This window comes from Lygodium microphyllum, chromosome 6, assembly GCF_053477565.2.
Source record: "Lygodium microphyllum isolate KBCC chromosome 6, Lygodium_microphyllum_v1.1.10, whole genome shotgun sequence".
Classification (NCBI taxonomy): Eukaryota; Viridiplantae; Streptophyta; class Polypodiopsida; order Schizaeales; family Lygodiaceae; genus Lygodium; species Lygodium microphyllum.
The window spans coordinates 102,315,603-102,339,946 of NC_141140.1; positions in this window are offsets into that span (position 1 = coordinate 102,315,603).

Genomic DNA, 24,344 nt, shown 5'->3' on the forward strand with positions numbered 1-24,344 from the left:
CCAAAGCTTATTGACACTCTCCCACATAGAAGTGAACTTGTTTGGGTTCGATGTCTACATCTATACCTCAAGAGACACCTGCTTTAGCATGGTCATTCAATTGTACAATTGATCCTATTCCAACCATATCTCTTGAGCAACGGTCAAATGCTCTATGTGGACTATCACAACTAGTGTGCATGAAAGAGCATTGAAAGATATACAAATCAAACATCTTAGTTTATGTTCTCTAGGCATCCTTCTATCAATGTAATATTGGTTAATCATTACATATATTCTCAAAAGTATCTATCCTTGGTATTCTCAACATCTGAAGACAATAAAGTACCTCATCTCTACTTTGTCATCATCTCCACACCTTCCTGACTGTCATTTTCAAGCTTGTGCCTTTTCTGGGATAAGACAACAAGTTTGCGCTTCTCCATATGTTACATATGTCAAGTGGCACATGGCAATCAACAAAGGTTCGCACATTCTTCACAACATGTACATAATTGCAAATGCTTTGTAAACCCATTGCAAATATTGAGAGAATCCTTCTTGTGAAGTTCATGCAAAGGCATTTGATGTACTTGCTTTGTGCATGCTTTGCATCCCCAAGACCGAACAAATTTATATTTCATTTGCATCATCCTGGCTTCTTCCATGTCATTTTTCACTCTCCAAGCTTCCATATTGGCTGCCTCCTCTTGCATACCAGCAACTGCATAAATGTTTTGCATACATATATATGCCGACTCATCAATTTTATCTAGTCTAATTGCATGTTCAAAGGCAAACCTCCCAAGCTTTACATTTCCCCACTTTAGACAAGCCCCTAACAGAGAATCCCAAGCTAGAAGATAATCAAGATATGGCATCCCCTTCAACATGCCTATTGCCTCGTCAAATTGTCCTGCACGACTGAATAGGTCAAAATCATGCAAGTATAGTGCTCTAAGTCTGGCATAATACCATAATTTGTGCTCATACTTTCAGAATACTTCTGAGCCTGATCCACAAGACCTGAGTGACTGCAAGCACTAAGCACACAATTAATGGTAACTGCATTGGGGCAAAGGCAATCCCGTGTTGCATTCGTTCGAAGCAGTAGAGTGTTTCCTCACTGTGTCTATGTTGGGCATATCCAATCATTAATACATTCAAAGTTGCTACATTCCGATTTGGAAGCTCATCAAACACTCGTGCTTTTGGAAGTTCACCACATTTGGCATACATGTCCATCAAAGCAGCGGCAAGCATGATGTTTGTTCCAAGCATTCCCTATCTGACAATCTGATCATGAATTTCTTTGCCTTTTCCAGCTGCTCCTGAGATAGCACAAGCTTTCAAGATGCTAATAAAGGTGACTGAATCTGGGAAAAGGCCCTCCTGTTGCATTCATTCAAAGCAGATGAGAGCTCCCTCACCATGCATGTGTTGGGCATATCCAGCTATTAATACATTCCAAGATACTACATCATGAATGGGAAGCTCGTCAAGCACTTCTTGTGCTTTTGGAAGTGCACCACATTTTGCATACATATCCACTAAAGCAATGTCAAGCAAAAGATTCATACCCATCAATCCACATCTAACAATCTCATCATGAATTTGTTTGCCTTTGGTAACAACTCCAACAATAGCACAAGCTCTCAAGCTGCAACTAAAGGTGACTACGTTTGGAAAACATCCCTCATATTGCATTCATTCAAAGCATTTGAGTGCTTCTTCACCATGCCCATGTTGAGTATATCCAACAATTAATGCATACCAAGTCACCACATTCCGAACCGGAAGCTCATCAAGCACTTGTTATGCCTCTGAAAGCTCACCACATTTTGCATACATATCTATCAAAGTAGTGGCAAGCATGAGACTTGATCCCAACAACCCTTGGCTGGCAATCTACTCATGAATTTGTCTACCTTTGGTAGCTGCTCTAGCAAGGGCACATGCTTTCAAGATGTAAAAAAATGTGGCTGCATCTGGTAAAAAGCCCTTGCATTGCATCTATTTGAAGTAGTCGAGTGCATCTACTATAGTTCATGCTAAACATATCTAGCAATGAGGGCAGACTAGGTCACAACATCACGAACAGAAAGCTCATCAAGCACTTGATGTGCTTTGTGGAGTGCACCACACTTTGCATACATACTGAGTAAGGCTTTCGCTACATAGAGGCTCCTTTCCTACAGGCCACTTCTCATAATGCGGGAATGTAGCCTAGTGCCTTTACGGAGGTCCTTGTGGTTGACACAGGCCTTAAGGAAGGCCACAACCTTGATGATCACCTTGTCGATCCTAACTCCATTGTTCACTTCTGCTGATGTCACCACTCCTACTTGATGGAGCTCCTTTCTAACCCTAGGTTGTGGTTATGGAAGGACGATAGGCATGCATTAAAACAGGATCGTGACTGTAGTGAAAAGAAATGATGCCATTACCTTACCTGATTGTTCCTTTGTTGCTACACGAGATCGCTCGAATGCTTCTGCCGCTCATCAGGGGGGATCTATGATATGTGTAGGTAATGTGTCATATGTAATCAAGGGTATTGGAGGACTTTTCATTGTTGCAGTAGACGGGGTTATCATCATGCTTTAGAAGGTCTTTTATGTGCCATGCATAAATAAAAATTGCTTTCAGTTTCGGCCATTGTATATGTTGGTTTTATGGTTAAATTCCATACGGATCAATGTAGTGTCTACGATTGTAGTGATGGGGATGCTCTTGTTATCAACTTGATATGTATGAGAAAAAATTATCTTAGGATATACTATACATTGATAGCACTACTATGGATGACAAGGAGTAGTGTCATGCTCGGTTTGGTCATCCCAACTATGGTAGTTTGCTTTACTTGAGAATAAAAAATATGGTGCTTATCTCCCTGCTTGAGTTGTCTCAGTCTAGCATTGCGTCAGCTTGAACAGCTCCCCTCCAGCCTGTCTGTGCTCCTACTGCATCGCTCATGCCCTATACTAGAGCCCCTTTGTAGCCTGCCTCTACGCCTTCTTGTACCCCAGCTCGCAACGCTCCGCCTGTGCCCAACGCTATGCTCGTTTGTAGTTTGCCAGCGCTCTACCTCTCTGGATGCCCCTGGTCTCCATGACACCCTTGGTGCGCTTGCTGCTTCAAACTCGCCCACATATGCCCTAACCACCAGTGGCTAGCACCAATAGCCTGCGCCACCCTGTCTTCAATGACTGCCCCTTGCGCTCTTGTGCCCAACGCCGCTTGTATGCCACCAAATCGACTGGTTTCTAAGGTAAAATTTTAAAAAATAGATTATTTTTTTAGCATTTTGGAAAAAAAAAATTGGGTTTTTGCTTCTACAATGTTGCTAATTATTGAATGCACCTTGGGCTGCGTGCATTACAGACAAATTTGATAGTGTACTTCAGTTTGCTAAGTGCAACAAGCTATTTACTGTAATTTCTAGAAATTTTGAGATTTCTTGGTTACTCCAACTTGGACATTGCTCTTTTGCTCTTTTCTTGGCATTGATTATCATGGCAAATCAAGGAGGTGATGTATTTACATATGTATCCAAGGAGTTCAGGTTGGATGGTAACAACTATTCACTCTAGTCCTTCATGATGAAGAATGTGTTGATTGCAAAGAATCTTTGGAACTACGTAAGTGGAGAAGAAGTTAGGCTCTAAGTTATTGCTCATGCTACTCCTCCTCTAGCAGACGTGGAAGACAAGCAACTCAGCTTGTTCAACCTACTCCACTTCAGCCACTTCCCCAATGATCAGCAGCTTAAAAGGCATGGGATACATGGGATGTACAAGCTTTGTCGTTGATTGTATTGGCAATTCAGCAGTCTATTATCTCTCACATTCGGTCTGCAGCTTCTTCACGAGAAGCTTGATTGACTTTGGAGCAAATGTTTGCTGGTAAGAATGAGACCCACATCTCTTTCTTAAAGAAAGAGCTTGAGACACTGAAGATGAGGGTGATACTATCCAGGATCACCTAAACAAAATTTAGGACTTATGTAAGCAGCTTATGAACGTCGATGAGTATTACTCAGACGCATAGCTGATATCTACTACATTGAATTCATTGCCGCCCTCGTGCTTGGCCTTTCATACAGCCTTGAACCTCACCATGAGGATTGCCCCACAACCGATTACTTTTTTTCAGCTGGTCAGTTTGCTCTTAGAGGAGAAGCAAACAAGAAAAAATAGTGGTGTGGATGTTATAGCCTCTGAAAAGACTTTTATGGCACAACAAAAGGGCCAGGGCATCCAAGCAAAGAATGCTCCGTAGAGCTTTGGAAGTTCAAGAACTTCATAGGGTAATAAGAAACAAGGAGGCATGCAAGCCAAAAAGAAAAAATGCCATTATTGCAAGAAGCCAGGCTACCACATCACTGAGTGTAGAAAGCGCATAGCCAAGGAGAAGAAGAAAGAGTCGAGGAGGATGTCTGTTTCTGATGCTCCTTCCACTGTTACTAAGTAAGCGTCCTTTGTTGCAGACAGGGACTATTGTTTTTATATATACAGTTATGACTCTTCTTGGGCTGATAGAGCATTTAGCTCTACTGAGGATGCAAGCACATGGTTTTTTTACAATGGTGCTTCTAAGCACATCACATCTCGCAAAGATTTGGAGATTGTGGTCACAATCATTGATGGCTCTATTCTCGGCCTACAGGATGCTTTGTTTGTGCTCGACATAAAGAAGAATTTGTTATCTATTTCTTCTTTGGCACAGTGTGGTTTGCTGGTCACCTTTGATGATGACAGATGCATGGTGCGAGATAAGGAACACATGCCTTTGGTGTTGATTGCACTCTATGTCATGGGTTATATGAGTTGGATGCTCTTTCAATAGATTAGTCGGCATATTTAGCATCCACTCTTACTCCTGCTATGTTACAGGCAAAGTTATAGTATGCTCGCATGGGGCATGTGAACTATGGTAGCTTGATGCTCTTACAGTGTATACAGATGCTAGAATGGATTGCCTCTTTTGGAGAAACCTCTTGAGCACTTATGCGAGGGATGCATTTTGGGGAAAATGCATCGATTTTCATTTTTCGTGATGTTGATTTTAGAGCCACAGCTAGGTTACAGTTAGTACACTCAAATGTATGTGGCCCTATGCAGACAAATCATTGGGTGGATGTTACTATTTTGTGACTTTTATTTATGACTTTACTCGCTTCTGCTGGGTCTATTCTTTAGTGAAAAAGTCAGACGTGTATGATGCATTTTTGGCTTTTGTAGCACTTGTTGAGAACCAATCTGGCTGTAGGGTGAAGACTCTTCGTTCGGACGGAGGGGGGGAAATATATGTCTTCTATGCTGAATTATTTTTTGAAGTAGAAGGGCATCGTTTATCAGTTCACTACTACTTATACTCCACAACAGAATGGGGTTGTAGAGAGGAAGAATCGATCACTCATCGAGATGGCTAGATGTATGCTGAAAGCAAAGAGCTTGCCTCATAGTTTTTGGATGGAAGCTATTATGTGTGCTTGCCATGTTTTGAACAGATGCCCAACCAAAGCATTAAAGAATGTCATGCCTTTTGAGGTTTGAAACAACCAAAATCTTCTGTTGGGCACTTACGTACTTTTGGGTGTCTTGCATATGCACACATCCCCAAGATACTTAGAAAAAAGTTGGATAACAAGGCTGTCAAACGCATTTTTATGGGGTGCAACAGTGAGAGCAAAGGATACAGACTTTATGATCCTATCTCTAAAAAGGTATTTGTTAGTAGGGATGTACTTTTTGATGAAAAGTCAGAATTATCCCTTGCTGCTTTTGACACATATCAGGCTGCCAATGATGTATTTGAAGGGTTGCTGCCCATTTCATTTGGTGATTCAACTGGATTTTTAGCAAGTGAACTTAATGTTCAGCCAATTGCTCCATTGGGAAATGCTGAAAATCAGCCAATGGCTGATCTGAATATTCATCAAAGTGCTGAATCTGAAATTTAGCAAGAGCTTGTGCACAGTTAGGAGGCAAGACAAATGCCTAGATGGTATTTACAGACTATGAAAGATAGTCATTTGGATGCTTCCATGGCTGGTCGTACTAGAAGAAAAACGCGTATGAATGATATTGCACATACCATAGAGTTTGTTATGGGAGCAAACACAGTTTATGATGAGGAGCCTGAATATTTTGAGGATGCACAACATAATGTGGCATTGGATGGCAACAATGCAAGCTGAGTTTGATTCCATCATTAAGAATCAAACATGGGATTTAGTGTCTTCGCTTATTGGAAAGAAAGCCATTGGAACAAAATGGGTCTATGAGCTGAAAAGGAATGTAGATGGATCAATTATAAAGCTAGGCTTGTAGCCAAAGGCTATGCACAGAAGAAAGGCATTGACTATGAGGAGACCTGGATGGACTGTGCATCAGTTAGATATAAATATTGCATTTTTACATGGGGAATTTCATGAAGAAGTATATGTACAATAGCCCACTGGTTTTGCAGTTGAGGGATCCGAACACTTGGTTTGCAAGCTAAAAAAGGCTTTATATAGCCTGAAACAAGCTCCTAGAGCTAAATTGATGCCTTTTTACTCAACCAAAGGTTTATAAACAGCTCATCTGGAAAACTCTTAAGGCTCAAAGTCAAGATTGATACATCGAGTGCGATCTTGCGCCACATAGTGGTCAATGAGATGACTCCAACTCTCAAATGTGAGGGAAAAACACTGTAATTGAGAATGAAACTTGGGAAGCAATCCTTGCATTAACTCAACATTGGTTGCGGCATTGAGGGCTCTCTAGTGATGGATGTGATCCGAGTGAGTTTTTAAGCATAGGCTTTAGACCAATGACTAGGCCCCAAAGACCCTGAGATTCAAGCACTTGTTGCATGAAGTTTGACAAAGTGGTAAAATTTGACATGTTAAAACAATTCTTATCCATGAAGACAATGTTGATTGTGGCAACAGGAGTGGTAGTGTTGTAGTGATAAAGGTGGGTAGGGTGGGGGAATGGAGTACACTTGGGAATGAATCCCAAAGTGCCCACCATGCATGTGTGAAGTTGCACAGTGGATCCAAAAGTGGGAATGGACTGACTAGGCATAGGCATGGTGATTGCATGAGTGGCTTCTGGAGGAGGGATAGGAACATGTAGGGTGGAGGATGAAAGTCCTTGCATGGGAGTGACCCATTGAGTGTGTGACAGTGCACCATAAGTAGAGGGTGGAAATCCTTGTGTGTGAGAGGCCAGTAGATGAGGAGGTGAGTGTCCCAGGGAAGTGAGGGGGATACCCATCACTGTCGTCCTAGGGTAAACAAATGTGCTTACTTGTGGGTGTGGGTAAGGTATAGTGTTAAAGGGTGCCATTCTTCTTAACGGTGTACCAAGGTGCAAAGTGGCATTCACCTGAGGATAGGTGGCATGGGGTGTAGAGAAAGAGAAGAAATTAGGAGGAGGGATGGAAGACCCAACTCCTAGTGTGCTGGATGTAGAAGTGGAGTGCAATTCTAAAGTGGAGTGCAGTTCCATGTATACTTATAGATATATATTTGCGTCTAGAGACTCCTTGATTAAAATTGACATACTGAAAATTATCTGGATATTGGACACCAAAAGGAGTAACAGGGGAGGGTTTTGTCATGTGACTCAAAGGGGCTATACAAACCTAACACTAGGCCTAACTGAGATGATGAAGATTGTTTGCTAGTTGTCCCAAACATTGTATGTCCTCCTCAATTGGAGAGGTGGCTAGCCTCACCAACCGGTTTGGATGTTGTAGGAAAGCCAGTAGGAGGGAGGTAAGTTGGACCATACTTGTTCTGCATGAATTCTTCAAAATCCTCATCTGTAATGAAGTCAAGAAAAGGAGAGGAAAGTGAAGGTGAAGGTGAAGTGTTGTCTTCGTCATTGAGTCCATAATGCCTTTTCAAGGCTCCCAGTGATGGAGAAGCTTGATAACACATAGTAGGATCCCAAGTAGGAGTTTGAGACATTGTGAAATAGTTACATGTCATCCGTGTATCTCACACAAAACCAAGCCTCCAAAATACCATACGATACTCTCTAAAAGACATTGGCTTTGATACCATGTGAAGATATACTAGGGTTTGCATAGAGAAAACACAATGTACGAACACAGTTGAAACACAATAAATGCAAACCCTAAATGCAAAATGCAAAAACAAAAGCACAAATAGAGAAGAAAGAGAACTCTGAAGTGAATGAATCAATGTTGTAAATGAATGAGAGAATGTATAGAATGCTCAAGGGCAAAGCTATCTAACAATTAGTTGCTCTCATGAGAGTGGGCTGAGGGAAGTATTGATGTATGTCGTCCACCATAGGTGGATTCTGAGTGCAATAACCACTAGTCGAAGTGGAGGCTGATGAAAAAAAGTGCTGAAAACACAAAATGACTTGCTTTAGATGCAAATGCAAATTTGGCCGATGCTCAAAATGGAAGGGCAGCAAGCTGGAAACCAGAGTGTAGGAATCTTTGGGGTTGGAATTGGTAAATGCAACAATGTAATCGCCTAAAGACGATGGAAGCTAATTATTGGTAGGAGTGGGAGGCTGGGTGACAGTTGTAGACCATGTAGTAGTAGTCGCTCGGGGCTGATCAACTAGTGAAAGAGGGCTGATGACTGAAACCTGCAAGACATGTGGAACATAGAAACTCTCTAGAACCGCTTCCCGTTTAATGAAATTTTTGATAATTTACATGTTTTGGGGCTGTTTTAAAGAGCTAATCAGTATGTCATGAATTTGTAGCTCAATAGCGAGTATAACTTGCATTGTATCTTAATGTCCCCCCACACCCCACTCTGCATTGCAACTCAATCCTCCCCCCAAAATAAAAAAGAAAAGACAAAAATAAAAGAAAAGAAGTTTCACAAGTAGATCCTAGCCATTGCCTAGAGCCCACCCTTATGAGAGATAATGATGGATTCACCTTATTCCAATATCATTAGGATATGGGCAAAGGCAAAGGGAAGGCCCTCCATAGAATGGATCTCCTACAAGTAGTACATGTACTACACCTTGATGTCCTCTCACAACCCACTCTGCACTGCATGTCCATGTCGTCTCCACATCATGTAGGCAGATTCCTAGCTCTTTAGCGCTACCTTGATGTCCCCCTATAACCCACCCTGTATTGCATCTCAATGTTAACCCACATCCTGTAGGTATCCTAGTTCTCTAGCATCATCTGCCCCCTTGATACCCCACATCCCTTGTCCACACACCACACCACACCCACCATTTACAACCCCACATGGCATTGGATCTTGTTGTCCCCCCCTTAGCATGATGGGCCTCCTATGAGTAGTACTTGCATAACACCTTGATGTCCCTTGAGAGCCACCTTGCATTGCATCTTGTTCCCCCCCCCCCCCCCCCCCCAGCAGGACGGGTCTCCCACAAGTAGTTTATGTATTGCACCTTGATGTCCCTCCATTCCCCACCCCGCATCGCACTTGGTCCCCCCCAACCCCTCACTACTCGGTCCCACATCTCATAGGCAGATTATTAGTTGTCTAGTGCCACTTGGGGGCTGCTCAACCCCCTGAAACACATTGCTATTCCTACTCCTCCTACCAAAGATGTGTAGAAGATGCTACCAGCCTCACCTAGTTTGCAACATGTCCCACATGCATAAGTTAGTTGGCTAGCAGCTCTTCAAAGCCAAGAAGTTTCCCCACTTCATGCTTCTTTTACCTAAAGGAGTGCTTCCATTATGGACTTAGACATATCTGAAAATTGCAAGCAATGGTAAGTTTCGTCGTGCCTTGGAGGTGGGGATCATGGTAGTCCACAAAGGGAAGGATGAAATGCTCATCTAGTGACTCCTCTTGATGGTTCCAACTCTCAACTACTACTTTATCCAAACCAAACACTTGTACATGTTCAAAGAAGTTGGTAGAGGAGATCATCAAAAGCCATGCAAAAGAGTATATTTCGTATTGATTGGTATCGTGGGCTCGCACTACTCTTTAAGCAATGGCCCACTTGTGTGATGGACATCTTGTGGCATCATAAGTTATATTTATGTCTCACAAGGATCATTGTTTGAACCACCTCAAAGTGGCGGTTTCATTACGGACATTATTGAGTGGATGGTACCAATAGATGGCCCCTTTCTTCATCGCTACACAGGCATAGTTGACTTCTTGATTGATAGAGGACTTTCCCTTGGTTCAGGAGCCAACACCACCCCTCTCGTGTGCCCTCATTAGGCAAGCATGGTGAAGCAAAATTTCCCTCTAAATTGGCAGCTAAATGATTTCCAGTTCCACCACTTCATCTCCGAATACATTGAATAGGAATGTGTTTGATGCCTGTAAGCAGCCATCATAAGTCTTGACTTAGCATCTTGAAATATTAGCAACCTCTACTTTAGTGAGCTCTTAGACTAGGAAATTGGTTGTTTGATAGGATCTACAACCAGCCTTGTTGGAACTGATTGACATTCTATCACTTTAGGAATACAAGCACCTTAAGTCACGTGTTGATTGTGTTAGAAAAGTGCTTTTAGGAGGTTTATTCAGCTATTGGAAGTACTCAATTGGATGCACATGGTAGGGGTGGAAGGTATGCACTTCAATTGGATTGAGACTAAGGCTTTGTGTGAGAGACCATGGGTCCATTGTAGTAGGTAGGCTTTTTGGGTCAGGTCATCTATGTGCTGATTGAAATTAGAGTGAAGTTTGCCTTTTGATTCTAGGTGGTGGTACAGATACTTGTAGACTTTTGGATTTTTGGAGAACTTAAAAAAATTTGACTTTGGGGTATTAATAGATCAAAGAGCTAGAGTTTAAAGGCTTAAAGAGGGAGAGTAGGAGGCTTGAGAGGCTTTTCTCTTTGTAATTGGTGTGTGCTATGTTTAGAGAGAGAGTATCATTCACAAGAGGGAGGGGTCCTTAGAGTTCTCTTAGGGTATAGAAGGCTAGATATTGCTTTGCTAGAGTGATCAAATAGGTCGTGTTGGTGAGGTCGAATGCCAAGATAGTAGACAAGTGGGCTACTCTCTTAGACCATTTGTGAATCTTGTTTTCGCTAGACACCTCAGCTTTCACCCTAAATCTCCTTGGCATGATCTATGAGAGAGGTGCATAGATAGATATGGGAGCTCTTGTTAGAATTTGCCAATTCTATGGGCAATGCCCCATGTTTTAGTTAGTTGGTTTGTAGTGTGAACACAACTATGCTGAGAAGTTGTGTCACCACTTCTAGAGCTAGTTCTAGAGTTAGCTAACTTGAGTTCAGTTAGGGGTTTGGTCTGCCTTAGAGCTAAGGTTGTACTTTCCCACTCCCTTTCAGTTCAGCAAGTACAATCTATTGCTTTCAGCTCATACTATCTACTCATTGTCTACTCTCACTCTCTCATTTCTCTCTCCTCCATTGCCGGTCAAATCCAGCGTTTGGTAGAGCATAACTCAATGCGTGGGCTTCGCTCAGGCATTGCCAGTCGGTGCCACAACCACTAGCTATGCCCGTTAGCGGCGAGGAAGAAGGAGAAGATTGCACAGCTATTGTCTTAGTAGGCCGCCACCACCCAGTGCCACCCTGCAGCAACCCTGTCAGCTCCAACTTTGCCTGACTGTGCTAGTCCTTGCTACCAACAGCGCCGCCTAACCTCTCCTTCAGCTGCACTGCCTATGCCACCACGTGCTGTCCTATTGGTCTGTAGTGGTTGCTACATCTACCCCCGGACTCCACTTCTGTGCCGCTTTGCGCTTGCCGAGTCTGTCGAGTTGTAGCCCACATAGCCATATTTGCGTGCTACAGAAGGTGGCATCCACTAGCGGATGTCGAGTCGCCCTATCCCGCTGATGCCACCTGTCTTGTCCAACTCTAGCCGCTACGGCCATGGGCACGCCGCACACCTGCGTTTGCATTTGCACGCTACTCGAGGAGGTGGAAGCACCCATAAATTTGGGGCTTTTTGCAAAATCGAAGTCTTACATCCTCACATTGTGCCATTGCTTCGAAATTTGCACATGAAATTTGTGGCTTTTGTGATTCTTGCATTCGGCATGCATCCCAGGGCACCTTGGAGTTGTTGGTTGCTGTGGATACGCATCCGGAGGTGACATTCCATTAGATTTTCAGGCTGCAAGTATAAATCTTTGAAATTTCTCATAAGTTTTTCACTGAGATTTAGGGCTTTTACATGGCACACATTCCAAAACTGTGGATAGGTATTGACATTGAAGAGAGATTTCAGTCAATCTAAAATTTGCATTGAAAAATGAGGGATTTTACATTGGCCATACATGGGGGTATTAGAATTTACCAATTCTATGGGTAGTGCCCAATGCTTTAGTTAGTTGGTTTGCATTGTGAACACAACTATGTTAATAAGTTGTGTTACCACTTCTAAAGTTACTTCTAGAGTTAGCTAGCTTGAGTCAAGTTTCGGGTTTGGTCTACCTTAGACCTAAGGTTCCTTTCAATTTAGCAAGTACAATCTATCGTTTTTAGCTCATACTATCTACTCATTGTTTACTTTCACTCTCCCGTTTCTCTCTTCTTCATTGTTGGTTAAATCCCACATTTGTATAATAGGGATTAGGGACATGTTGCAAGCATTGCAAAGGAGGATGGCACAGACAATTGGCAAGGCTAGGAGTCATCAAAAGGTAGTCTTGAGGTGAGAAGAGAAGAGAAGTGGATTGAGATTATGAGAATTTATGGTAAGACAAGCTGTCAATGGTAAGTGAGAAATAATTGAATGATTAAGAATCTATGAATAGTTTCACAATACAAGTTCTTATCATATGTGAGCAAATCCCCAATCAATATCTTTATACAAAAGTTCTCCTTAATTTCATCTACCAAGCTTCTCAAAAGTGAGGTGTGTATGTCTTTAGCAAGAGTCACATTTGTGCTTGGTTTTTCAAAGTTTTCATTTGTGACATAACTTTTTGTACATACCATTGATTATTGCTTTGCCCTTCACCCAAGCACATGAGTTTCCATTAGCATAGCATTTTTGTTTCCATTCATACTTCCATTTATCATGTCATTGTGATTTATTGCTCTTGTTATGTATTTGTTATGTTGTGTATATTGTCAACCAAGCTTTCTTGCAAGCTAATAACGAATTTATGATGTGATACTTTTGGATGCCAGTGCTTATAAATGATGTATAAATTGCATTTAAAAACTCCATAATGATATTGCCATTATTTTCAACAAACCATATGCTTTCTTCAATTGAGTATAGTGCAATAAGATACATGTGATCAAAGGTTTCACAACCTATCTTATTGGCAATGTATTCTTTGGTCTCTCTTTAGAGCAATGAACTATATATAGGTTGCATGCTTCCAACTTGTTATGTACAAGCCCCATTACTTGCAACAAACACTAGTTAGACATCTTGCCAACAAGCAAACAACCTAGTCTTTTTGCAAATTTAATGCATAGCATGCTAAATCGTAGACTTGTTTAGACATACATGATCTTTAGGCTGCACTTTTGAGTTCTTTGCAACAACTATGGTTCTCATCTCTCCAAATTAATTATTTGTCAAATTTAATTATACAAGCTTAAATTATGTAAATTCTTCATCAAACCATACACGATGTCCCTTAGTTGGCAAGATTTTTACAAATTGAGCGACCATTGTGAAGTTAAGATCTTTACTATGATGGAGCTTGTAATAGACATGAAAATGCTAATTATATGCATTTTTTGCAACATACAAATTGCACATGTCAACTTCAAATGTATGTTAAGTACATCTTGATTAGATTGTGTTTATTAGATTAGATGTTGAAGTCTTTCTTTAAATAAAATGTTGTTATATTCAAGTCTTCTTATCAATTGGCCTTTGTGCATTGTGCCTCAGATGCCACAATCTCTTGATTTGTTAAAACGTTGTGCAACTCAATTTTGTTCCAAAGTCAAGAAATTGAAGTGCACCCTTGGTTCTTTTCAATGAGTCTTAATGTTTACATACTTTTGAAGTGGCAAGAACTAAACCTAGAAATCTAGTGAGGATGTGTGCATCAATATCCTCCCATATCCTCATTGTAGATTCTTTTGTCTATGTTGTGGCTCATGCTTCATGAGCATATCAACTAACTCAATACTTGTTTGAGATTGTAACAAAGGTTTTGGTTCTACCTCACAAAAAGGAGAGGGATAAATGCATTTTTTAGCTTAGACACTTATCTCTTGACGTTCCCATTCTATTGTCTCAAAAGATTTCTCCTCAAAATCTCTTTCATTTGAAAGTATTCTTGGTTCTATAGCCTCGTCATTAATTTGTTCAAGCTCCATACATGGGTCTCCTTTTATCCTACTCATACAAGGGCATTTCTTCAAAAGCATGATTACGATTATTTAAACACTAGTTTCATTGCAATATATGAGAGGTTGCACTAAATTTGTATGGCTTCAACATTTCGCATAGGAGTCCCATCTACATTCTCAATTGTATCTATGGACAAGGTGGTTTGATGAGTGAGTGTATTTAAGGCTTCGTCCACTTATGCATCTTGAGGAGTTACAATTTTTGCTTGTTTTTCTCTTTCACACCTAATACTTTGTGTTTAGTTCAATAAAGCAAATATTTTCTCATTTTGTAGCATTCTTTTCTTAAACTTGACAATACCATGTGATCATTATCATTAATCAATGCACTATTCTCATTCGGCATGGTTTCATTTATTAAAAACTCTATTAGAGCTTTCAAAGAAAGTGAAAATGAATTGGATCATTTTCAAAAGTCGCCTGCCAAAAGCTTTTGAATGCATCATACTCAATTATATTTCCAATGTAAAACTTGTAATGTCACTTTTTTCAAATTGTTGATATGCCTAAGCCTTCTCTTATCAAGATGGTCAGACCATTCGTGCTCTAGTAGCACAAGGATATGAGGCTCATAAAGTAGCAATATTAGTTATCTACATAACCATTATTTTGTGATGTCAATTTTAAGAGCAATTGGAGGGTTGAATTATCTTATCTTTCTTTCTTGTAATATATTTCATTTCCTTTCATCTCTTCTAATGCTTGTATTGTCATGTATACTTCATTAGGTAAAAAATGCTAGTGAATTCTTTCATAATTGTAACCCATTTTGATATAGCACATGGCTTTTGATGATGAATAACTACAATTTAGTTATCACAGGGATAATTCGAGACATTTTTTCAGCATCTATTAAAAGAATAGTAAGTAGCTCTAACATGATGCTTATACCATGTAGTATACTCTATGCTTGCTACAACTGTAGTTATTTTGTCAGTAGAGAACGGTATGAAAAGACTTTGTAGGACAAAGATAAAAGATGCATAAGTAATACCAAAATATTATTTAGTGTTGGATTATGTGGATCATTTTCTTTGTGCTTGCAAATGAACACACTATAAAATGAACATTTAAGTATTCTTACATGTGATATGGCATGCATTTATCAAGACCAAAGGTGCATATATGATACGTATACATCTTTAGTGTAAAATATGGGAGTCATTAATCACATGAAGAATCGATTGGCCTAAAATAATACAAAGGCATTAGACTTGCTAGAGCATATTTATCTTTTCCACTTTGCTTGTATAGCTCAAGTCCATATTGTACCTACAATGCAACTATCCCAAAATGTATAAGCATATACTTCTAGAGTGATTGATCATGCAAAGTGCTATGCCCAATGTCGTATGGCATAGACCTCACACACCGTATCCATGCTTACATTGCCAAGTAGTCAAGCTTCACACACACACAGAGTCCATAATGAATTTGATCATCTATTTCTTGTGAAATGCACTTTTTTGGAAAAGGTTATCAAAGTGAATAAGTAGGTTACACATGGAACATCAATGTCTCCTAAAATGCAAAAGATTTTTAACCAATACACAGTAGACTAGTCTAGTTGTGAGTTTAGCTTACATTTTTGAAATAGATTGAGAAAGTTCTTTATAGTTTTTAGTCATGCCATTTGGTTTGACTAATGCACCCACCACATTCAATCGAATGATGGAGAGAATTTTCAGACCTCACTCAAAGTCCACATGTGTCTTCTTTGATGACATTCTAATATTTTCATGGTCTAAAGAAGAGCATAGAAAACACCTATCTATTGTTTTTCAAGAGCTACGCAAGCATAGAATACAGGTCAATGCTAAGAAGAGTGAATTTTTCATTTCGGATATTCATTACTTGGGCCATATTGTTTCTCACAATTTTGTGATAATGGCTTCTGAGAAGATTCGAGGCATTGTTGAATGGCCTACACCAACTTCTGTACATAAAGTTAGAAGTTTCTTGGGCATGTGTTCATACTAAAGGAGGTTCATATGAGGTTTTGTGTATGTTGCATCTCCTCTACATGACCTTACTAAGAAAAGCGAATGCCTTTTCGCTGGGGACCAAGGCAACTAGTTCTCATAGTGATGAAGTGCATGCATCTCCATATGTTGGACATAGGGGTATTCTACCCACTACTCAAGCATTGGAAAGATATTTCTTTTGGTCCACTCTTAGAGCTGACATTGAAAGATATGTCTGCAAATGCAAGCTATGCCAAAAAGTAAAGTATCACAAGCATAAACCACCTGCTCTACTGTAGCCATTACCAATTCCCAATGAGCCTTTGGAAAGTATAGTCATGGACTTTATCATGGAGCTTCCTCACACACAAGCAGGCAATGATCCAATCTAAACTATCATTGATAGATTCAATAAGCAAGCTCACTTAGTGGGGGGAAGAGAGAGTGAGAGAGAAGATATAATTTAAAAGAGAGAGAAGGAGAGAAGAAAAAGATAAAATTTAAAAGAGAGAGAAGGAGAGAAGAAAAATGGAAAATAAAGAGAAAGGGGAGAAGAAGAAAAGAGGGCGGAGAGAGAGAGAGAGAGAGAGAGAGAGAGAGAGAGAGAGGAGAAGAGAGAGAATATAAACATAAAGAGAGAATTATATATAGGGAAAAGATAAAATTTACATACTTTAAGAGAGACTGGGGGGAAGAAAGCGAAAGAAGAAAAAGAAAAAGGGGGGAGAGAGAGAGAGAAAGAGAGAGAGAGAGAGAGAGAGAGAAAGAGAGAGAGAGAGAGAGAGAGAGAACATATAGAGAGAATTATAGAGAGAGAAAATATAAAATGAGGAGAAAGAGAGAAGGAAAAGAGAGGAGAGAGAGAGAGAGAAGAAAAGCGCAAAGAGAAGAAAGGGAGAGAGAGAGAGAGAGAAGAAAAAATTAAAAAAGAGAATGAAGAGAGAGAGAGAGAGAGAGAGAGAGAGAGAGAGAGAGAGAGAGAGAAGAAGAAGAAGAAGAAGAAGAAGAAGAAGAAGAAAGAAAAAATGAAAAAAGAGGAGAGGGAGAGAGAAGGAAAAGAGAGGGGAGATGGGAGAGAATAAAAAGAGAGAGAGAGAGAGAGAGAAGAAGAAAAACGGGGAGAGAAAAAAAGTAGAGAGAGAGAGAACCAGGACATGAGAAAAAATAAACTAAAATAGAAGGCAAAGAGAGAGAGAGAGAGAGAGAGAGAGAGAGAGAGAGAGAGAGTTAGACATAGGGAATTTGGAGAGAGAGAGAGAGAGAGAGAGAGAGAGAGAGAGAATTAGACATAGGGAATTTGGAGGGGGGAAAGAGAGAGAGAGAGGAAATAGAGGAAAGAGAAAGATGGGAAATGGATTGTTGAGTGAAGTTAGTGCTATCGCTGCTCGCGGCAGCGAAGTTGCCGCGAAGCGGCCTAGCGTTCCGCGCGTGCGAAGCGCGCATGGAACGCTAGTTTCTCATAATGGAGGATAAATCAATGTTTGACTTGTTAAAGAATACTCAAATCTACCATTGAATCAACCACACTTACATACATTTTTTGGCAAGAATATTCATTAACTTCAACCTTTAAGGAGCTTCCTTCTATTTATACTATGTATTTTAAAATGTAATTATATGTTGTTATCCTAATTATTTCACTCTTATAAAACAATCATTCAAGAATGATAGGGTACTATTGTATTTTAGTTATATAGAAAATAAACCCATTTTCCTTTCAACTATTCTATAGTTACAAAGCAATGAACACTATCTTCTTTTTTATCCTTCCTACATTCCAATGCTGCTTGCTCCCATTGACTATCCACCTTTGGAATATTCAAGAGTATACAAGTTGCATTGCACTTTAGCTTAGGGTATTTTAGTATGCTTGAATTACGCCCCACAAAAATTGTAGTTGGAAAGCAATAGAATGATTGGTTAAAATTTAACATGATTAAAGTTTATCCCATTATTACTAGGATGACTCAAGAAAGCATATTGGCAATGCTCACGTTCTCTACCAATAAGCATGATGATAAAAGAATTGGAGAAAATATTATGTTATGAAGTTTTTAAAAAAAATGTTGTTAGAATTTTGCTACCTCACAAACACTTACATCCTCTACAAATGAGCATGATGATAAAAGAATAGGGGAAAATATTATGTCAAGGAGTTTTTTTTCTAAATGTTGTTAGAATTTGGCTACCCCACAAACACTTACCATTTTCATTGTGGCATGCATGCCAACATTCCTAGCTAAGAAAGGGAGAATACAAGGATGTTGACTATTGCAAACAACTCCTATTATTAGGCCACACTACCCAACACCACTAGCTAAGAGGAGTATATATCTTGTTAGGATGTTGGAACTTGGTTTCCCATCAACAAGCTATTACCACTATTGTGGCACAATCCAATGCCCTAAGTGTCAAGGAGAAGAACATATATGAAGGTTAAGAAGTTGATATCCTTGCATGTAGTTAGTGATGGTGTTGTGACACATATATCATGCTATCTCATGCCTTTTCATTGGGCCAACCTAACACATTGCATAAGATCGTTCTACTTGGTCACTTGAAAGCAATTTGGAGTATGTAGTTTTAAATGTTTTGTGATTAACTATGCATATCTTTATTGTTGATGCATTGAAGGATTGCAAATTGTACTCCATTTGCAATTCTATGCGACTTTACTTCCAACAATAATGAATGAGCTTCACAAATTGAGTTTCTCATTATCTATGTGCAACATTAATCACTTTCTTCTTTTGTTAACATCATATATTTTCCAACTGATCCATCCTGTCATAGCATTTCCTATGCAACATAAAGAAAGCATACTTGTCTTTACCAACTTAATGATTTTGTCACCTTAAACTAAAACAAAGATTTTTAACTATGACCCATATGATTCCTTGAGTTCATGTCCCTTCCATGCACTCGTGCTCACTTGTAGTGTTTTTCAATTTTATTTCAAGACTTCCAAGAAATAGCTCTTGCAATGTTAGCCAATTTCTTCCAAAAAGAAACATTCAATTATTTCTTATCCCACTTCCAAATCAGTTCATAAATCAAACTTCAATAGAACTTCATGTATCATCAAAAATCTGTTTTTGGTCACCACGTTTCAACGAGAGCCTACACAAGTAGAGGTTTGAGGTAGGTAGAAAACTCTAGTAATAGAAGAAAAAACATTCAAGATTATCCATACATCAAGGTGACTTGTGATTCTGTCACAAATGGTACCCCAAGTTATACAACACTAGGAAGTGAGGTTGTTAGGAATCACACAAATGGTATGCACTATTTGAGATACCTTCATATTCTATACTCATTTTGTATATCACAAACATCAAGCCATGTTTGAGATACATGTAGCAAGGTATAGAGGCATTAGATGCCTTTATTTCAAGATGGTAAGCTTGGTGGTTTATCATATAACCTAGCCAAGATTTTCCTAGCAATGCCAAGTGAACTCAAAAGCACCCAACTTGGAAATTGTGCAACTTTGCGATGTAAATCATAGTCTAGAGATGCATTACCTATGATGGATTGAGCCCAAGTCTCCATGAAAGGTGTGTCAAAGAGGGTGAGAGCCCCGTTGACCTCAGACCCTATCACTCCATGAGGCACCATCGATGAGTCAAGCACCATATCTTAGGAACCTATCTTCTCATTTTGCATAGTAACTCTCAATTTTTCTTGATTGACTTATTGCAATGTCTAAAGCAATTAAAAATAATAGATGCAATATCTAAAGCATTCATAAATCAATTAATGCATATGATACATGATAGATCATTCTTGATTATGCCATCATATCATGTATATAATGGACTTGTCGCATAACCTTGTAGTCCATTTGACCACATTGCAATGCCATGATATGGGAGTATTACCATCTCACATTTTCATAGAATGAGTATATTTGGTTCTGGCAAATATGTTTGTTGATGTTGTAGCAGTGAATATATTGAAGCTTGGTTGGAGCACTAATGATCACCTTGGCTTAAATTTTTATGCATTGATAATTGAGCACTCTCTACAACTACACCATCACTTACCTTCTTGGAATGCACGTTCCACATGGACTTGTAAGACGTCAATATGTCATGACTCACTATAAAGAACTCTCTCAATCTATTTCAAAAATGTAAGCTAAACTTACAACTAGACTAGTCTACTGTGTATTGGTTAAAAACCTTTTGCATTTTAGGAGACATTGATGTTCCATGTATAACCTACTTATTCACTTTGATAACCTTTTCCAAAAAAGTGTATTTCACAAGAAATAGATGATCATGTTAGCCTGTCCTGGGCCAGTCGGTCAGCTCCTCGGTATAGGTAGTCGGCCCATATTATGGGCAGGATGGACATTATAGTGTAATGTCTTTGTATCGTGTGATTCTTCATGTGATTAATGACTCCCATATTTTACACTAAAGATGTATATGTATCATATATGCACCTTTGGTCTTGATAAATGCATGCCATATCACATGAAAGAATACTTAAATGTTCATTTTATAGTGCGTTCATTTGCAAGCACAAAGAAAATGATTCACATAATCCAACACTAAATAATATTTTGGTATTACTCATGGATCTTTTATCTTTTTTCTACAAAATATTTTCATACCATTCTCTACTTGACAAAATAACTACAATTATAGCATTAATGCACTATGCCAATATACCAAGCATAGAGTATACTGCATGGTATGAGCATCATGTTGGAGCTTCTTACTATTCTTTTAATAGATGGTGAAAAAATGTCTTTAATTATCCCTGTGACAACTAAATTGTAGTTATCCATCATCAAAAGCCATGTGCTATATCAAAATGGGCTACAATTATGAAAGGATTCACTAGCATTTTTTGCTTAATGAAGTATACATGACAATACAAGCATTAGAAGAGATGAAAGGAAATGAGATATACAAGAAAGAAATATAAAATAATTCAACCTTCCAATTGCTCTTAAAATTGACATCACAAAATAATGGTTATGTAGATAACTAATATTGCTACTTTATGAGCCTCATATCCTTATGCTACTAGAGCATGAATTATCCGAACATCTTGATAAGAGAAGGGTTAGGCATATCAACAATTTGGAAAAAGTGATATTACAAGTTTTACATTGGAAATATAATTGAGTATGATGCATTCAAAAGCTTTTGGCAGGCGACTTTTGAAAACGATCCAATTCATTTTCACTTTCTTTGAAAGCTCTAATAGAGTTTTTAATAGATGAAATCATGCCGAATGAGAGCAGTGCATTGATTAATGATAATGATCACATGGTATTGTCAAGTTTAAGAAAAGAAAGCTACAAAATGAGAGAAAATATTTGCTTTATTGAACCAAATGCAAAGTATTACGTGTTAAAGAGAAAAACAAGCAAATGAAAATTGTAGCAACTCAAGATGCATAAGTGGATGAAGCCTTAAATACACTCACTCATCAAATCACCTTGTCCATAGATACAATTGAGAATGTAGATGGGACTCATATGCAAAACGTTGAAGCCAGACAAATTTAGTGCAACCTCTCATATATTGCAATGACACTAGTGTTTAAATAATCATAATCATGCTTTTGAAGAAATGCCTTTGTATGAGTAGGATAAAAGGAGACCCATGTTGAAGCCATACAAATTTAGTGCAACCTCTCATATATTGCAATGAAACTAGTGTTTAAATAATCGTAATCCTGCTTTTGAGTAGGATAAAAGGAGACCCATGTATGGAGCTTGAACAAATTAATGATGAGGCTATAGAACCAAGAATACTTTCAAATGAAAGAGATTTTGAGGAGAAATCTTTTGAGACAATAGAATGGGAATTTCAAGAGACACGTGTCTAAGCTAGAAAATGCATTTATCCTTCTCCTTTTTGTGAGGTAGAACCAAAACCTTTGTTACAATCTCAACCAAGTATTGAGTTAGTTGATATGCTCATGAAGCATGAGCCACAACATAGACAAAAGAATCTACAATGAGGATATGGGAGGATATTGATGCACACATCCTCTTTAGATTTCTAGGTTTAGTTCTTGCCACTTCAAAAGTATGTAAACATTAAGATTCATTGAAAAGAACCAAGGGTGCACTTCAATTTCTTGACTTTGGAACAAAACTGAGTTGCACAATGTTTTAACAAATCAAGAGATTGTGGCATTTGAGGCACAATGCACAAAGGCCAATTGATAAGAAGACTTGAGTATAACAATATTTTATTTAAAGAAAGACTTCAACATCTAATTAACACAATCTAATCAAGATGTACTTAACATACATTTGAAATTGACATGTGCAACTTGTATTTTGCAAAAAATGCATATAATTAGCATTTTCATGTCTATCACAAGCTCCATCATAGTAAAGATCTAAACTTCACAATGGTCACTCAATTTGTAAAAACCTCGCCAACTAAGGGACATCGTATATGGTTTGATAAAGAATTTACATAATTTAAGCTTGTATAATTAAATTTGACAAATAATCAATTTGGAGAGATGAGAACCATAGTTGTTGCAAAGAACTCAAAAGTGCAACCTAAAGATCATGTATGGCTAAACAAGTCTATGATTTAGCATGCTATGCATTTTGCAAAAAGACTAGGTTGTTTGCTTGTTGGCAAGACGTCTAACTAGTGTTTGTTGCAAGTAATGGGGCTTGTACATAACAAGTTGGAAGCATGCAACCTATATATAGTTCATTGCTCTAAAGAGAGACCAAAGAATACATTACCAATAAGATAGGTTGTGAAACCTTTGATCACATGTATCTTATTGCACTATACTCAATTGAAGAAAGCATATGGTTTGTTGAAAATAATGGCAATATCATTTTGGAGTTTTTTAATGCAATTTATACATCATTTCTAAGCACTGGTATCCAAAAGTATCACATCGTAAATTTGTTATTAGCTTGCAAGAAAGCTTGATTGAAAATATTGTAATGTGCTCGCCTATCAGCTGTCCAGACACATTTTAAGCTTGGTTGACAATATTGCAACATGCCTGCCTATCGGCTGTCCAGGCATGTTTTAAGCAGTCTATCGAGAGATGAGTCTAAACGACGCTACCCGGCACTTCCATGGAATGTCACGGGGTCTGTCTCCTAGGGTTTCCCAAGTCCGCCTCGCAATGGAACGTCCACGACCGAGCCCACTAGGATCGACTTGAAAGTTGGGTTCCTAGTAGACAAGGTCTCCTGACAGCATCCTAGCATCGGATTTCGGAAATCCTACTTTATGCAGTGATACCCAATCTAAATCGGATCCCTACCGCACTTGGTTCAAAGAGAATGGGAAACGAGAGGGATGCGCCACTCAACCTCTCTGCCCGTAGGGCATAGTCCCATTCTGATCCCCTAAAACAGCATGAATCGGGTTCTAACTTAACCATATCTAACGGTTGAATGATGGTAAAACCTTTTGAGAAGCCTCCCAGTTCTCTCGGACCACCCTGCCGTAGGACAAACCCGTGGGGTTCTTCCCACCTGCTTCCTTGATAGCTTTAGTTTTCTAATTAGGTACTACCACATTTATGTGCGACACTTAAAATCAGTTTTCTTAACTAACCCTTTTAGAGAATAGAGTTCGTTTGCGTAATTTATGGCACCAACACGAAAACAAAAATAAGCAGCCCTTTTTACAAACAAGTTTCTTAACTTATCTTCAAGTTAATCTTTGTCTCCTACACATATAGGAGAATTGTGTATCCCTTCTGTCCAACAAAAGTCCTGGTCCAAATCACATGGCACCATAATTTTTACCCAGTATCTACAATAAAATCTTCCAACACCCCAAACGTTGGGCTCACGGCAGTCTACAGCTCCGGACTCAGTAAGGGGTGTCCAGAGCTCCTCTAACCCCAAGCAACCTAGGAGTAAGACACACTTTCTGTGGTTGGCCTTTTCACCACTCAACCTTCGGCCTATGAATCGAGTAGTGCCCTCTTGGGTTGAAACGCGGCGTGACCTTGGAGACGATCCACCCACACAAAATCCTTCCTTAATTATTCCAATCAAGAATCAAGCACAATCAAGGCAATCAACCTAATATCATCTTTCAAGAAGAACATTCCTTTATTCCCATGGCACTTGTCATTACAG